This window comes from Entelurus aequoreus, linkage group LG11, assembly GCF_033978785.1.
Source record: "Entelurus aequoreus isolate RoL-2023_Sb linkage group LG11, RoL_Eaeq_v1.1, whole genome shotgun sequence".
Taxonomy (NCBI): Eukaryota; Metazoa; Chordata; class Actinopteri; order Syngnathiformes; family Syngnathidae; genus Entelurus; species Entelurus aequoreus.
The window spans coordinates 33,118,169-33,124,780 of NC_084741.1; positions in this window are offsets into that span (position 1 = coordinate 33,118,169).

A 6,612-nucleotide genomic window follows, 5' to 3' on the forward strand; every position below is an offset into this window, starting at 1 on the left:
TCCCTGGGGGAAATTCAGCACCACAATTCTCTCACAATAAACAATAAATACTTGGGTATTTTTTTACATGTGAATAATATAAATACAGTCTATTATACAGCATTATTCACATGTGAATAATATAAATACAGTCTATTATACATTTAAGTACAGTCAAAAAGGAACATATGCATTATACAGTCTGATGGCTGATTTACCAACAAGAGCATTCAATAACGGTAAAATTGATGTCAAATATTCATTTCATTCATTGTTTGTATGTATTTTACTTTGTTGTTGGAATGTAAAACTATATTTATTCTCTATAAGATATATTTTTGGGGTGTCTAGAACGTTTTAATTGGATTTTCATTATTTCTTATGGAAAAATTGTTTTGGTTTTTGTACACTTTGGTAAATTGTTAGAGATGTCCGATAATGGCTTTTTAGCCGATATCCGATATTGTCCAACTCTTATGTACCGATTCCGATATCAACTGATACCGATATATACAGTTGTGGAATTAACACATTATTATGCCTAATTTTGTTGTGATGCCCCGCTGGATGCCTTAAACAAAGTAACAAGGTTTTCCAAAATAAGAGAACAACTTCAACTCAAGTTATGGAAAAAAGTGCCAACATGGCACTGCCATATTTATTATTGAAGTCACAAAGTGCATTATTTTTTTTAACATGCCTCAAAACAGCAGCTTGGAATTTGGGACATGCTCTCCCTGAGATAATCCTAATACCCACTACAACTATGGGAAATACTATACTTTGACTTTCACAAAGTGCATTGCTTTTTTTAAACATGCCTCAAAACTACAGCTACAAAAACAATGAAGGCACACAGCTTCAGTCCAGAGCAGGGGTCGGCAACCCGCGGCTCCGGAGCCGCATGCGGCTCCTTGACCACTCTGATGCGGCTCAGCTACATGCATGCCGACCCCCTCGATTTTCCCAGGAGACTTATGGATGTCAGTGTCTCTCATAGACTACTCCCAGGGAAAAATAATCCTATTAACACTCTAATTACTATTTAAAGGGCGTGCCCTAATTGCACTGCAGTAATTGTCCTCTACAGCATTTACTTACAGCATGCCAGGCCAGCCACATGTTGTATGTTGTTATTACTTGCTCACACAGGAGACAGCAAAGCATAGTTACTCATCAGCCACACAGCTTACACTGACGATAGCCGTATCAAACAACTTCAACATTGTTACGTTACAAATATGCGCCACACTGTGAACCCACACCAAAAAAGAATGAAAAACACATTTCTGGAGAACATCCCACTGTAACACAACATAAACACAACACAACCATTACCCAGAATCCCATGCAGTCCTAACTCTTCCGGTCTACATTATACACCCCGCTACCACCAAATCCCCCCACACATCAACCCCCCCCCCCCCCCCCCCTCTTCGTGGTTGGTTGAGCGGAAGAGTTAGGGCTGCATGGGATTCTGGGTATTGGTACCGTCAGTGTAAGATGTGTGGCTGCTGAGTTAGTAGCCTTGCTGTCTCTTACGTGAGCAAGCTAAAGCTAAAATTCCACTTGTGGCCAAGCAGGTACACTGATAGGGCAGACTGTAGAGGGCGCCAAATGCAGTGTCATCACGCTCTGATATTCGGGAGTCTCCCGGGAAAAATGAGAGGGTTGGCAAGTGTGACGCAAGCGACATTCATCCAAAACTCGCGGGCTGCACTAACATCCAATTCCCACGTTAAAGTGCGTGCCGGTGCGTGTGTCTGAGACCCCTGGTTAACATAGCACAAAGCATGTAAGCTTTGTATGCGGTGTTTTTCATTTTAAATTTTAAAAACATTTTTGTGGCTCCCATTACTTTCTTTAATGTGTGAAACTTGCCAAAATGGCTCTTTGAGTGGTAAAGGTTGCCGACCCCTGGTCCAGAGCATACTCGAGTAATAAAGTAAACAATAACATAGTCCTCCTTTAGTAGACTGCCTGGCATACTGTATAACAGGAAATTATAAACTGGGCTCAATCTGCCCTGCTCTAGTGTATTTGTATGAGTAACACAAATGTGCTGCAAGCTAGTGGTGAGTGCTTGAAGTGGCCTAGCAGTCAGCCAGAGCTTCTGAAATGCTGCGTTGAGACAGGGCATCTCCGTTCACTGCAAGCTGCTTTCTGTGTTTGCTTTTCATCCATCTTCCGCTTGTATTCATCGTGTATCTCCTTATGATTCTTGAAGAGGTGGGAGATCAAATTGCTTGTATTAAAGGAAGACATCTTGGTTCCTCCTCGCATAACCAACTTTTTGCAGTCATTGCAAATTGCCAGTTTTTTATCCGTCAGACACACTTTAAAATAATCCCATACCATAGACATGGTGTCGTTAGTCAGTCACTGAGCGAGCTGGCTTGTTAGCCACGGCTACAGCACCGGCAACAACACACTCTTGTTGTTGTGATGCTGCGCTCCCGGCGGTTTGATGAGGTCATCAAGCGTCGCCAGTAAACCTCTCATGCTGCAGTCGTCAACTCCTGTGTTGTGTGTGAGAGAGGGGAGAGGGGAGGGGCTGCTGACTGGAAGACGCAACTGCTCTGTACTGCTTTTAACGGATGTACCGCTCCGTACAGCGGCGTTTTAAAAAGTCATTAATTTTACTTTTTGAAACCGATACCGATAATTTCCGATGTCACATTTTAAAGCATTTATCGACATCTCTTGTCTTTGTAGAACCTCTTGGAGTGGATTACTTACAAAAACAGAGGTGCCAAAATTCCCATACAATTTGTTTGATCAAAATAAAAACGGGGCAAAATAAGTCAACAAAACGTACCTTGCTTGTATTTCGACATGTGATTTCTTCCCGGAAGTGAAAACCAGCATTGGTTAACCCAGCTAAGATGGCTGTTGTACAGCAACCTGAGCACAAAAGAGGCTTAAATCTTACTGCAAAAAGCAGATATGAGCAAAAAAACAACTATACAATGTAATAGACCCCTATGATTTATTAAAAAAGATTTGTCGAGTGATATCAAGGATTATTCTTCGGTCGAGTACCGGCCTGTCGAACTATGGTGTGCTCCAGATATCACTCTACACGACAAAACCGATGATAACTAAAACTTATTTGTGTGTGACTGGGTTCAGAAAATTGGTATCAGTTGGTATCAAGACTCTCCCAAATAAATATGCATAGTTTTTGCTCGCGTAAGGTTGCATTTCGTGATTTAACTTCACGTCTACTGTCATGTCTGTTGACTGCCCTTGCTGTTGCGCGCACCGTTTATGAGTACGTGTAGTGCTTTCCCCCGTCTTTTTCAAAATAAAACAATAGATGTCAACATTGTGTATGTGCTCAAGCTTCATTTATGATTGTTGCCTTTGGTAAAAACTTAATTATTTTAGGTTGTGCTCACATTTGATTGCTTTTATTTACACTTGCTGGGGTGGTGCTTTACAAAACACTCGTAGCAAAAAAGTTTCTTAAGAAATACAAATAATTGCAAGATAACATTTAAATGGGAAACACTTAAACATTAAAAGCATATCAAACACACCTATAATGTGGTCACTGCAAACTCGTGCATTCGGCTCTGCTCCCTTGTAATGGAGTGCGTGGAACTTTTGTCGTCGTTTTTTCATAAAATCTTGCAATCTTCCGCCATTCTTCGTTATCTCTCAAGAAACTTTTATTGATTATAGGAAGGTTGCCTGTTTTTTTAACTATTTTCCTTTTTGCGATTCAAACGGTTCGTACAGCCGGGAACCAACACCAGCAATAGGGCATTTTTGAGAAGAGGCTGCACTGGCTTGACCACCACGAGTATTCTATCAGCCGGACGTGACGTCATTTTGAATCCAAACAATTGACTATCCATCCATCCATCCATTTTCTACCGCTTGTCCCTTTTGGGGTCACAGGGGGTGCTGGAGCCTATCTCAGCTGCATTCGGGCGGAAGGTGGGGTACACCCTGGACAAGTCGCCACCTCATCGCAGAGCCAACACAGATGGACAGACAACATTCACACTCACATTCACACATTAGGGACCATTTAGTGTTGCCAATCAACTAGGGCTGCGAATCTTTGGGTGTCCCACGATTCGATTCAATATCGATTCTTGGGGTCACAATTTGATTCAAAATCGATTTTTTCCGATTAAACGCGATTCTCGATTCCAAAACGATATTTTCCCGATTCAAAAGGATTCTCTATTCATTCAATACATAGGATTTCAGCAGGATCTACCCCAGTCTGCTGACATGCAAGCAGAGTGGTAGATTTTTGTAAAAAGCTTTTATAATTGTAAAGGACAATGTTTTATCAACTGATTGCAATAATGTAAATTTGTTTTAACTATTAAATGAACCAAAAATATGACTTATTTTATCTTTGTGAAAATATTGGACAGTGTGTTGTCAAGCACTATTGTTCATTTTTTGTAATTTTTATAAATGTCTAATGATAATGTCAATGAGGGATTTTTAATCACGGCTATGTTGAAATTGTAACTAATATTGATACTGTTGTTGATAATATTCATTTTTGTTTCACTACTTTTGGTTTGTTCTGTGTCGTGTTTGTGTCTCCTCTCAATTGCTCTGTTTGTTGCATTTCTGAGTGTTGCTGGGTCGGGTTTGGTTTTGGAATTGGATTGCATTGTTATGGTATTGCTGTGTATTGTTTTGTTGGATTGATTTATAAAAAAAAAGACAAGAAAAAAAAAAGAAAATCAATTTTTGAAAAATAAGAATCGATACTAAATCGTACAATGTGAGAATGGCGATTTGAATTCGAATCGATTTTTTTACCACACCCCTACAATCAACCTATCCCCAGGTGCATGTTTACTATTGGCATTCAAATCCTTTGTCATTTTGCCCCCCAGATTCCTCCTTTGTCCAATAATAATCTAATATTGTATTAAACATAATCAATATGTTTTATCAACAAAACAAAACAAACAGCAGTAGTGAAAACTAGAAATGTCCGATAAATGCTTTAAAATGTAATATCGGAAATTATCGGTATCGTTTTTTTAAATTATCGGTATCGTTATTGTTTTATTTATTAAATCAACATAAAAAACACAAGACACACTTACAATTAGTGCACCAACCCAAAAAAGCTCCCTCCCCCATTTACACTCATTCACACAAAAGGGTTGCTTCTTTCTGTTATTAATATTCTGCTTCCTACATTATATATCAATATATATCAATACAGTCTGCAAGGGATAAAGTCCGTAAGCACACATGATTGTGCGTGCTGCTGGTCCACTAATAGTACTAACATTTAACAGTTAATTTGACTCATTTTCATTAATTACTAGTTTCTATGTAACTGTTTTTATATTGGTTTACTTTCTTTTTTATTCAAGAAAATGTTTTTAATTTATTTATCTTATTTTATTTTATTATTTTTTTTAAAAAAGGACCTTATCTTCACCATACCTGGTTGTCCAAATTAGGCATAATAATGTGTTAATTCCACGACTGTATATATCGGTATCGGTAATTAAGAGTTGGACAATATCGGAATATCGGATATCGGCAAAAAAGCCATTATCGGATTGTAAATAATGTAAATAATTCAATCGCCGATTGTATTGTACCATATGTCCCGACAAGAAATCTGCGTTCAAAGAACTCCGGCTTATTAGTGATTCCCAGAGCCAAAAAAAAGTCTGCGGGCTATAGAGCGTTTTCTATTCGGGCTCCAGTACTCTGGAATGCCCTCCCGGTAACAGTTAGAGATGCTACCTCAGTAGAAGCATTTAAGTCCCATCTTAAAACTCATTTGTATAATCTAGCCTTTAAATAGACCCCCCCTTTTTTAGACCAGTTGATCTGCCGTTTCTTTTCTTCTCTCCTCTTCTCCCCTGTCCCTTGCGAGGGGGAGTTGCATAGGTCCGGTGGCCATGGATGAAGTGCTGGCTGTCCAGAGCCGGGACCCCGGGTGGACCACTAGCCTGTGCATCGGTTGGGGACATCTCTGCGCTGCTGACCCGTCTCCGCTCGGGATGGTTTCCTGTTGGCCCCGCTGTGGACTGGACTCCCGCTGATGTGTTGGATCCACTGTGGACTGGACTTTCACAATGTTATGTCAGACCCACTCGACATCCGTTGCTTTCGGTCTCCCCTAGAGGGGGGGGGGGGGTTACCCACATATGCGGTCCTCTCCAAGGTTTCTCATAGTCATTCACCGACGTCCCACTGGGGTGAGTTTTTCCTTGCCCGTATGTGGGCTCTGTACCGAGGATGTCGTTGTGGCTTGTACAGCCCTTTGAGACACTTGTGATTTAGGGCTATATAAATAAACATTGATTGATTGACATTGAATGTATATACCCTGATGATTATCTTGTGTGATGACTGTATTATGATGATAGTATATATCTGATAGTATATATCTGTATCATGAATCAATTTAAGTGGACCCCGACAAGTTGAAAAACGTATTCGGGTGTTACCATTTAGTGGTCAATTGTACGGAATATGTACTTCACCGTGCAACCTACTAATAAAAGTCTCAATCAAACCAATCAATCAATCGGACATCCCTAGTGAAAACTGAACAGTTTCGATCTTATAACGACACCACTTTAATATCGACAATGCAGGTATTGGATCGATCGTCCCAACTCG